The sequence below is a fragment of the Colossoma macropomum genome, unplaced genomic scaffold, assembly GCF_904425465.1.
Source record: "Colossoma macropomum unplaced genomic scaffold, Colossoma_macropomum, whole genome shotgun sequence".
Lineage (NCBI taxonomy): Eukaryota > Metazoa > Chordata > Actinopteri > Characiformes > Serrasalmidae > Colossoma > Colossoma macropomum.
The window spans coordinates 563,481-575,891 of record NW_023495723.1 but is presented as its reverse complement, the minus strand read 5'-3'; positions in this window follow the sequence as shown (position 1 = coordinate 575,891).

The window sequence follows — 12,411 nt, the reverse complement described above, 5'->3', positions numbered from 1 at the left end:
CTGTTGTGCAAGCTGCGTCAGGGGAATTGCTCTGTAGCTGACTATGCTTTAGAGTTTCGCACCCTGGCAGCTGGCAGTGGGTGGAACAAAGCCGCTCTTTTGATTATGTTTCGTCAAGGACTGAACTCTGAGCTCCTGACCGAACTGGCGTGTAGAAACGATAATTTGACATTAAATCAACTTATTACTCTGTGTATACGTCTGGATCAGCTAATAAATGAACGTGGCGAGCGTAAAATTAAACAAGGCAACCGAATGACTGCGAGAACATGGACAGCTCGTGAACCCAGTGAGAGGAGAGAAGTCGATGAACCCAGACAGTGTGACTCTTCGCGTCTGTCTAAGGAGGAGAGGCTTCGTCGGCTGACAAAGGGCCTATGTCTGTACTGTGGCGGTGCTGGTCATCTCCTCCGTGACTGCCGACTCCGTCCACATAAAACTTTGGCGCCGACCCCGGGAAAGCACGTGGAGAGTACTCCACGTGCTAATGTGGTGAGTGTTCCCACAAAGGGGTTGGTTTCAAAATCATTTCTGCTACCTGTTATTGTTGGCTGTCACCAGGTTTCTCTTGTTGTTTCAGCTCTACTAGATTCCGGCGCTGAGGGTAACTTCATCCATTCTCATCTGGTCGAACAACTACAAATTCCTGTGAAGACCCTACACACCCCATTGAAGATAGCAGCCCTGGATGGCGGTCCTGTAGGAGCTGGAACTATCACCACAAGGACTGAACCTGTGCTTCTGGAGACCAGTGCTCTTCACAGTGAACTCATCTCCTTTTTGGTTCTGAATCATTCTGAATTTGAGATCATTTTAGGCTTGCCATGGTTAGAGAAACATGACCCCACAATTTCTTGGCCTGAACATACGATTTTAAAATGGTCTGAACAACGTTTCCAAGACTGTATTACAACCCCTCTGCTAGCGGTTAGATCTACTTCGGTAGAAAGCCCCAATGCTGACACATCTGTTAACATTCCCCCTGAATATTCTGATTTAAAGGAGGTGTTTAATAAGAATAACGCCACCAAATTACCTCCTCATCGCCCCTACGATTGTGCCATTGACCTAGTTAAGGATCCCGTCCTGCCCAAATCCCGAGTTTACCCCTTGACACAAGAAGAAGAACGAGCCATGGACACATATATCCAAGAAGCCCTAGAACAAGGTTTTATTCGACCCTCCACTTCGCCTGCAGCATCAGGTTTCTTTTTTGTAAAGAAAAAAGATGGAGGGTTGCGCCCATGTATAGATTATAGAGGTCTCAATCTTATCACTAAGACCTATCCCTATCATCTTCCCCTCATTCCTGTTGCGTTAGAACAGTTAAAGGGAGCCAAGTACTTCACGAAATTAGATCTCTGGAGTGCCTACAACCTGATCAGAATTAAGGAGGGTGATGAGTGGAAAACTGCCTTTGTGACCACTAGGGGGCACTATGAGTACTTGGTGATGCCTTTCGGCCTCTCTATAGCCCCGTCTGTCTTCCAAGCCTTTATTAACGATGTTCTGAGAGATAAGATAGGGAAATACACGATAGCATATCTTCATGACATACTCATCTACTCCCCTGACTTCAAGACCCACGTAAAGCATGTTCGTTCTGTCCTCAAAACGTTGTTAGAGAACCATCTGTATGTAAAGGGTGAGAAGTGTGAATTTCACTTGCAATCAGTTGCCTTTTTAGGATACATCATTAGTGCCAATGGGGTAGTAATGGATGACAATAAAGTAGAAGCAGTGGTGAATTGGCCTACTCCTTCATCTGTGAAAGAATTACAAAGATTCCTGGGTTTTGCAAATTTTTATCGCCGCTTTATCAGAAATTTTAGCAGTATTGCTTCCCTATGACAACCTTACTCAAGGGTAACCCTAGAAAATTGATCTGGACCGAGCAAGCTGAAGAAGCTTTTGTAAAGTTAAAAGAGGCCTTCACTACTGCTCCTATTTTAAAGCACCCCGATCCCTCCGAACCGTTTGTAGTGGAGGTAGATGCATCGGAGACAGGGATTGGGGCCGTGCTTTCTCAGAGGTCTGGCAACCCACCTAAACTCCAACCAGTGGCCTTCTATTCTCACAAGCTCACGCCCACAGAGAAGAATTATGGCATAGGAGATCGAGAACTACTAGCGGTCAAGTTGGCATTAGAGGAATGGAGACACTGGTTGGAGGGAGCTAATCATCCATTCGTGGTTTTGACAGATCATAAGAATCTAGAATATTTACGCAATGCTAAACGTCTTAACGCTCGCCAAGCTAGATGGTCTCTTTTCTTTTCTAGATTTCGATTTAGTATCACTTATCGCCCTGGTTCTAGAAATACGAAGGCCGATGCCCTTTCTAGAATGTATCAAGAGGATACAGTAGAGATGGATCAGACTAGGAATGAACCTATCCTTCCCCCACATATAAAGATAGCGTCCATACGTTGGGAGATAGATGATGAGATTGAGAGGGCATTAGAGGATAGCCAAGTACCCAGTCAGTGTCCCCCTGAAAAGCTATATGTTCCAAGTCAGTTCCGTAATAGACTCATCACATGGGCACATTCCTCCCTTACCTCAGGTCACCCCGGGGAGACTCGCACTCAGCAGTTGTTGTCCAAGCGTTATTGGTGGGAGAGTATGAACAAGGATATTCATTCATTTGTATCTTCCTGCTGTACATGTTCTCAGTGTAAAACGCCTAAGACGTTGCCTGCTGGTAAACTCGTTCCTTTACCCGTGCCCGTACGACCCTGGTCTCACATCGCATTAGACTTCGTCACCGACCTTCCAGAATCTCAAGGCTTTACCACAATTCTCACTGTGGTTGATAGGTTTTACGTTGTGTTAGGTTCATCCCCTTTACATCAATCCCCACTGCGTTTCAAACAGCTGAGGCTCTGTTCAATCAAGTTTTTCGTTATTTTGGCGTCCCAGAGGACATTCTATCAGACAGGGGACCACAGTTTACTTCCAAGGTTTGGTCAGCTTCCTTTGAACATGTGGGGGTCTCGATCAGCCTGACATCTGGCTATCATCCACAGTCAAATGGACAGTGTGAACGAGTCAATCAGGAATTAGGAAAATTTCTAAGATTATTCTGTTTCAATAATCCATCAAATTGGTCCAGATTTCTCTTGTGGGCAGAGGTGGCCCAGAACTCGCTCATCAGCTCGGCTACAGGACTGACCCCGTTCCAATGTATCCTGGGATACCAACCTCCTATAGCGCCCTGGACAGGTGTATCAACAGATGTGCCAGCAGTTGACAACTGGATGACTAGGAGTGAGAAGGTCTGGGAGGAGACGCATCAGAGAATTGAGGTGGAACTCCAGCGAAATAAAGAAAAAGCTGACCGCCACCGTGGTGATAACCCCATTTACCAATGTGGAGATCGCGTTTGGTTGTCCACTAGAGACTTCAGAGGCATTGAGGGAAGTAAAAAACTTCAACCTAAGTACATTGGGCCATTTAGAGTGCTTGAAAGAATTAACGAAGTAACTTATAAGCTTGACTTACCCCCCCGTTTTCGTGTTTCACGGTCATTTCATGTTTCTTTGTTAAAACCTGTTGTTTCAGGGCCTTTGGACGAGGCTACGCCTGACGTCACCCCAACCCCGCCGGGGGAGATAGATGGAGCACCCATTTATGCTGTCCGTCGGCTGCTGGATTCCCGGAGGCGCAGAGGACAGCTCCAATATCTGGTTGACTGGGAGGGGTATGGTCCAGAGGAGCAGTGTTGGGTCTCGGCCCGAGACATTCTGGACCCTGGTCTGATTGCTGATTTTCATAGTCAGCATCCTGCTAAGCCTGCTCCTCGTCCCAGGGGTCGACCTAAGAAAGCGCTGTCCAGCTCGCTCCCTGCTCGTCTTAGGGGCCGTCATGGACGGTCCCCTTCTGTCCAGCGCCGTGGCAGTTTTGGGCCTGCTCCTGTTCGGGTCTCCGGTCGGGGGCGGGGTGGTCGTCCTGGCCGGCCTCGTTCCGAGGCCACCCTGGACTCTTTGGGGGGGGGTACTGTCACACGTCCCTCAGCCTCAGAGGCCTCTAGGGACTCCAATTCCCAGAATCCCCAGGGGGATCACATGGTTCTCAGTCCTCCATCTTGCTCCAATCACCGCTCTCAGTCTCCTGAGTATTAACTGGTTACACCTGTTCTAACATAATTAGTTTAGTATAAAGCCCGGGCTTTCAGTCTAGTTTGTTGCGAGGTATTGCTTCTTTTTCCAAGAGCTACTGAGCGTTGTATTCTTCTCTCTTTTGTGATTTTTCCGTTTTTTTGACTCTGTTTGCTGTTTTTGACTTTTGCTCTTTTGCCTTTGCCCTTTGGACTTTGTTTGCCCTATGTTTGTCTTTTGGTGTTGGTTGTCTTTGCTGGATTTGACCTTTGCCTGTCTTTTGACCACGAGTTTGGATTACGACTCTAACATTAAAGCCTCATTCTCGTTTTTTAACCGCGAGCATCTGAGTTATTCTGCCTCGTTACAACATCATTAAATAGCCATTATGTAATCTGCTCATTCTGGATTATCAAAATGAGGGAATATTTAGAGCTTCAACAAAAATAATACAGAAAAATAGCCCGGTTCTTCAGGTTGATGGAGCATGTGTTGTATATGGTTCTGTATAACACCAAAAAGTTTGCACTGCTTATAAATGTGATGGCAGTTCAACATTCATCAGGTATCCAGTTCTGGCCCAGATGCTGCCAGCCAAGCCTGACTTTCTTATCTTACCACATTCCTTACAGTGATTTTACAAAGATGACTTTATTATGGCTCCCCACATCACGTCGTGGCCATGAGAGTCTACCAGTAGTGACTCTACCAGGAGCTCTAGGAGATGTTCAGGGGTCCACACACCACCTCAGGATCACGGTGGAGATCCTTAGGGAGGATGGCATGCTCACTTCTCTTACATATTAATGTATCCTCTTAGAAGAAAAGGAAAAGTAAGCATGAAAGCAGAATCAATGCTGTGATCTCTGCTAAGTTCAGTGCTATGTTTTTTGCAGTGTCATCTGGAGAGAGAGAGAGAGAGAGAGAGAGAGTTTATTGATTGTTCTATATAGAAAGTTCTGTAGGAAACTGAGTAATTTTACAATTTTAAAACTGGCTGTTTTACTTTCTGTTAACTCTCTGTTAACAATTTGAAGCTCATTAAACTCAAAACCTTTTACATTTTCTAAGCCGCTTGTCCTTCTGGGTCACAGGGGTAGCTGGAACCTATAGTTCTAGATTACAGTGATCTAAAAAAGCTGAAATTTACACCTTCAATACACCAAGGACACTCAAGCAGTCTCTTAAGATTGTGAAATACACAACATACACCACAACATAACTTAATAATTCATGAGAGTATGATGAGCATTTTACTTTGATCTTCAGGTCAACAACTGGGGTCGGATTTTCAGATCTACATAAATAAATGCTTCTTTACCACCCAGTGTTTCTAAGCACAGTGATACCTTCATATTTAGACTACTGTAGTATGACAGTTACTGTCTGTTAATATTGTCATGTGTTGAAATCAGGCTTTGTGTTCGCTCACCTGTTTCTGGTAACTCTTTGAAGCTTTCTTGAGGTTTTTCTTTGGGAATAACAAAGGGAAAATAACTGTTAGTATTCTGTGTGTTCCTCCTAAAGATGCTACGTTTGATGTGGTCCAGTGGTTTTCAGTCCTGGTCCTGAGTATCTCTACTCAATCTACGCACATTTCAGGGCCTTCCTGCTCTAATACACTCCAGTAATCCAACTCAGTAAAGGGCTGGTAATGAGCTGGGCCCAGTTTATGAAATCATCTTAGTGCTTAGATCATCTTTAGTGGTAGAGAGAGTGTTCTGTGTGATGTTTGTTTTACCATTGAAGTAGCATCTTTATGCTATGGCATTTGGGGAAACCCAGCCCTGTTTAGTGGGATCAGGTGTTTCAGAGCAGCTACTCCAGAACCGGAGTTTAGAACTAAGCTTTGATGCTACTGTAAATTTAGAAGCAGTTGTCATCTGTAGAATTATCACAATAAACAATATCATCACTATCTGAATTTAATTATGACAGTTCAGTTCCCAGGCTTGGGATGTAATAGCATACAAGTATTGGGAATACATATTCAGTATTCAGTACAAGTAACATTTTGTAAAGGCAGTATTCAGAACACACTTGTGATCAGTTATTAATCTCAGTGTTACTGAGCTCTGCTAAAGCCTGAGTAGACTGATAAATCAATGTGATCAGTTATTAATCTCAGTGTTACTGAGCTCTGCTAAAGCCTGAGTAGACTGATAAATCAATGTGATCAGTTATTAATCTCAGTGTTACTGAGCTCTGCTAAAGCCTGAGTAGACTGATAAATCAATGTGATCAGTTATTAATCTCAGTGTTACTGAGCTCTGCTAAAGCCTGAGTAGACTGATAAATCAATGTGATCAGTTATTAATCTCAATGTTACCGAGCTCTGCTAAAGCCTGAGTAGACTGATAAATCAATGTGATCAGTTATTAATCTCAGTGTTACCGAGCTCTGCTAAAGCCTGAGTAGACTGATAAATCAATGTGATCAGTTATTAATCTCAGTGTTACTGAGCTCTGCTAAAGCCTGAGTAGACTGATAAATCAATGTGATGATCAGTTATTAATCTCAGTGTTACTGAGCTCTGCTAAAGCCTGAGTAGACTGATAAATCAATGTGATCAGTTATTAATCTCAGTGTTACTGAGCTCTGCTAAAGCCTGAGTAGACTGATAAATCAATGTGATCAGTTATTAATCTCAGTGTTACTGAGCTCTGCTAAAGCCTGAGTAGACTGATAAATCAATGTGATGATCAGTTATTAATCTCAGTGTTACTGAGCTCTGCTAAAGCCTGAGTAGACTGATAAATCAATGTGATCAGTTATTAATCTCAGTGTTACTGAGCTCTGCTAAAGCCTGAGTGGACTGATAAATCAATGTGATGATCAGTTATTAATCTCAGTGTGACTGAGCTCTGCTAAAGCCTGAGTGGACTGATAAATCAATGTGATGATCAGTTATTAATCTCAGTGTTACTGAGCTCTGCTAAAGCCTGAGTAGACTGATAAATCAATGTGATGATCAGTTATTAATCTCAGTGTTACTGAGCTCTGCTAAAGCCTGAGTAGACTGATAAATCAATGTGATGATCAGTTATTAATCTCAGTGTTACTGAACTCTGCTAAAGCCTGAGTAGACTGATAAATCAATGTGATGATCAGTTATTAATCTCAGTGTTACTGAACTCTGCTAAAGCCTGAGTAGACTGATAAATCAATGTGATGATCAGTTATTAATCTCAGTGTTACTGAGCTCTGCTAAAGCCTGAGTAGACTGATAAATCAATGTGATCAGTTATTAATCTCAGTGTTACTGAGCTCTGCTAAAGCCTGAGTAGACTGATAAATCAATGTGATGATCAGTTATTAATCTCAGTGTGACTGAGCTCTGCTAAAGCCTGAGTAGACTGATAAATCAATGTGATGATCAGTTATTAATCTCAGTGTGACTGAGCTCTGCTAAAGCCTGAGTGGACTGATAAATCAATGTGATGATCAGTTATTAATCTCAGTGTTACTGAGCTCTGCTAAAGCCTGAGTAGACTGATAAATCAATGTGATGATCAGTTATTAATCTCAGTGTTACTGAGCTCTGCTTCTAGCTTTTCCATCCATGTTTTTAATGTGCATACTCCAGGACTAGGCAGATATAACCAATAAGTGGTAATACATCCTTTATAAGCATGCATTATTTTATGCTTTATTTTTATATCTGGTGTGTTCAGTGCCTGTTCTACTGATCTTAGTCTTACCGTCAACTGAGAGCTCCACACTCTGGAGGAAAACCCTTTTAGAACGGACACCTTTCTTCAAAATCAGGTAGCTTTCATAAACTCCTGCATCATCAGGTCTGATGTTCTTTAACACCAGTGAACAGTTCCCCTTCAGCAGGTGATCTTCAGGAACGTCCACACGGTCTTCATACCCCTCACCCTGATATGATTCCTGCCCGAAACGCTCAAACACCATCTCAGCAAAGGTGCGCCACTCAACCTGAGGCATTTCAGTGGGCACGTTTCCCAACTGACACGGCAGAACAGCTGAGGAACCCACTCTGGCAGACATGGAGATCTGAGAGCCTGGAGGGGGGACGTTGAAAAGTAAGTACATTTTAGCACCTGTAACACTAAACGTGTTATTTTAGAGGGATCATGGGTAATCTAGTTTATTCAAGTGTTTGACCATTTTGAGGGCCGAATCAGGGTGACTGCGCTGCGTGACGCCTTCAGTTTGCTGTGCTTTGTGAACGATTCACCTGCAAGACGTGACAGAAGCTGAGAATGACGAGAGACACACAGACCTTTAATCCAGTGTTTTCACTCCAGGCTTGGAGCCGCTGCACTGTACAGTTTAGTGTTTCTCTGCTGTTCACACCTCGTTCAGCTCAAGAAGGGATTAATTAGCTAATAATATCAGGTATTTTAACCAGGAAACCACAGTTATGCAGTGCAGGGGTTTCAGGACTGGAGCTGAACTCTGAACTAACTGCACTAGCAAACTTACAGAATCACGTCTGTCGAAACACGACGTCGTTTTCCGACCCACGACATTCAGTCTGATATTTAACGCTTATGTTTCTCCATTCAAACGTCATTTAAATCAGAAACAGAGAGTAAAGTTATACCGGCTGTCTGCAGCTCCGTTAGGGGGACGACTGTTCATCTCTCAGCTGTTAACATTAGATAAAGTGATCTAAAGGCCAGCATTGATCACATCTGTGTTAATTATCTGATGTCATTACCCTCCTATGATGACAGAGTTTATCTTCTCTTTATGCAGCACCATGAGATCCTTTACCCACCCTGATGTGAAGAGCCGGTCGGCTTCTGTGCTTTTAACTGCTTTGGGAGACTCTCCAGAACAGGGAGAGGGGCTAAAGAGGAGTATGAGATAAATATAAATGTCAGGAAACACTAATTTGGTATCTTTCCCCCAGTTTAAGTGGGATCAGGAGTTCAGGGGAAACTGTATAAGGATTGCAGCCTATTTTATCTACTTTGTTGAGGAATTTTTTTCTCTTTCAGAGTAGGGAGAGTAATTTTAGCCATCTTTCACCTCTAGTTATGTTTGTGCGGAGCAGCAAAGCCAGAAATTCTGTCCCAAATATGGCAGCCACAACAGGAAAATCACGTGACTGAAACCCAGGAGAGATAACAGTCCAGTTGTCCACTCACCGACACAGACGGCAGGCCACAAAATGGCTGCAGTGTACAGGAGTGAGGTCATGGTCATCTCTAAAGAAGTGCATGCAGGTCGTCTAAAACAAAAACAGTTAACTGTTCAGTCAGCTGTCACTGCATGTACAGTAGTGATTTATATGCACTATTAAATGCTTAAAAATAAAGACATGCAAAAAATCACACACTTAGCTGATTAACCGATATGTTTAAAAGACACGATTTGATCTGTTGGGACTGAATATCATGACAAACCTTGTAACAGCTGCTGTAGGAGAACAGAGGAGGAAGAAGACTCGAGCAGATTTAACTGACACTGAACTTAACTGAACTTAAAACAGCCTCTTCTTCCTGCATCAAATTCCATGTTTGGTGAATCTCTCCTGTGTGTGGAAAGCAGAATAACTTGACATTGAGATTCTATTCAAATATTCAAACTGATTTTATTGTATGTAGTTTTAGCTTTTAATCCTGTTTTTCAGTTTACAGTGAATTTTCCAAAAAAAATAATTCATGTGAAAATGACATTCTACTGGTAAAAATTCAGTTCATTTCTTAGTTAATATTCAATATTTACTTGTTGAAATTAATTTTCATTCCTGAGAGCAAGAATTAAATATCTGCTAGAAATTCAACTGAATTCCTGAGATCAGGAAAAATAAGAAATAAAAGCTAAAACTTTTGGTCATAATTAGAATTTCAGCATGTTAAATTTTAATTGTAATAAAAATACCAAATTTTAAACTTTTTTATGTTAAATATAACATAAAAACAAAAATATTTGTGTAATTCTGATTAATTGGACCATGGCTTGAATGATTACCAATGAGAAACCTTACATGCTAAAATATGATTCCTACAATTAAAACCTTATTAGTTGATTTTAACATTTTTTTTCTACATACATTTTTTCTGGTATAAACAATATTTTCTGATAAAGAAACTTTGCTTCTTGATTAAAATAGTAAAAACATCTTTACTGAACAGTTTACAATTATTTGCAGAACGTCTTCCCTTGAAATTTGTAGCTGTGACCCATAATTGTCCAGTGTGATTTAAATTTCCTGGTCATGCAAAGTTTTTGCTGGTCAGATTCCAGTTTTTATGTCTAACAGAAACCCAGGCTTACAGCAAGAACAATGGGGAACTAATTGAACTTGAAACTTGAACTGGAGCGCGGTGTTTTCCATGTTCTAACACATCCTGTTCAAATTAGGAAGGACAAGTTAATTAGCTTAATTAGCTGTTCTAAACCAAGAAAACCCCTAAAACGTGCAGCGCAGGAAGACACCAGGACCAGGATTTATAACCACTGTGGAAGTAATCAAGGCAACCGGACGTTAAGATCTTTCAGCACTCAAACTTCAGTGAGTGTTCAGATGAGAAAAAGCTGTTCATGTCTCAACTTGCAGACCATCCCACCTGAACCACTGCCGAGTGATACATGACCAGCTGAGAATCAACCCCACAGGGCGGAATGACGGGGAATTTCCTACCACATGTTTCAATGAGAATCAGCAGATCAGCAGTTTACATGATCACATCTAAGGCTAGATAATCAGGGGATATGAGCAATATACTCTTGTCTGCAAATGTTTTGGCACCCCTGTGTGTGTGTACTTATTTTATATGTGTGTATAAGTTGTATATGTGTTTAACACACCCTCTACAGAGACACACTCCTGCACGTTTTAACACACAGCTACTGTTTGTTTACTGAATTTAACACTTTGGAAAAAAAATAAAACACAAAATGTTTTGGCACTTTTTTATATGTTTTATTTTTATTGAGCTAATAAACAGAAACTGTGCACAGACATTTCTCTGTAGAGAATGTGTTCACTTATTTTTAGATATAAAATCAACAGAACTATGGAATCTAACTAGGGGTGTTCAAACGATCGCACACGACTGCGTCATTTGTGACAAAAAACACAGCAAGGAAAAAGACCTGCTGCCATAAAAGACAGAACGCTGTACTAATCAGTCATAGTGACTTACATGACTAGCATGCAGAAGTGTTCTCTAAGATTAGGTACAAATGATTCACGCTAGCAGGAGGACAGGCTTTCACAGCTGCTACAGAGACAAAACAAATCACGTTTCTATCAGACTGCGCTTCTCTGCCGGGAGTGTAGAGTAAATCACCAGCACCTGTAGAATTACCACAGGAGTCCAGGAGTCGTTGTTGCTTCCTGTCATTTGTTGTTTGTTATGTTAGTAGTCTATGCAGACCGGGACATACTGTGGACTCAAACATCCAAAACGGCATTTTCCGAGCATAGGAGACTGAAGAGAGCTTGATCTCATGGGTGACAGATGAAAACTGTTGAAAGCTCCAGCATTGGAGAGGTTTATATAGGACAAAATCAAACGTGAAAGTTCCCTGAAGGGGATTTCCAAACAGGAATTCCCCAGATACTTGACTGAATACCTGGCACAGGTGTGCTGGGGGCTGAGATACAGAACAAAGGTGTGCTAATTGGGTTCCAGAGTCCTGGGACAGAAACCACCAGCTTAGTGTCCCACCTTTTCTACTTCCTGTCCTGGACACACCCCTTGATCTGTCCAGCTTTATGATTTTCCTGCTGTAACACAACTGGTACATACAATGAACTGACTGTCTGTTAATGCATGAGCTCAGTCAGGCCCACGCTGCTCTAACACACCTCAATAAGTCTTTCAGCTGCAGAACTATGATCTCCAAAACGATAGGAGCCAGTGTGTGAAATACCCTCTGGTGTTTGGGGGGTCCCATGTTGGCTGTCTACTCAAGCGTTGACTGGCTGCTCACTTAACATAGCAGTCCAGATGCTTCAGTGGCCTAATATGTTTGGTAGCAGTTCTTTTTCTCTCTGTTCTAGTGCGGTTCTGCGCTTTTCCTCACATTAACTGAGATCTTCCTCATCTCCTCTTCTGTCTTCAGTGTGAGAAAAGAGGAACAGTCACTCTTCACTCCAAACTATTTGGAAATTTAGCAAGTTTTCAGATTGACAAATATGTTGCAGCACATTGTAAAGTTTTTCAGAGGGATTCAAGGCATAGTTTCAGTTCAAAGGCTATGAGAGACCAGCTGGATGCACCAATTTGCTACAGCACCACCCTGAGGCAGAGCAGGGCTGTCTAGTTAGTTGAACAATGAGCTGCTTTATATACTGGAGTTCTCCACCCCTGCTGTAGAGTTCA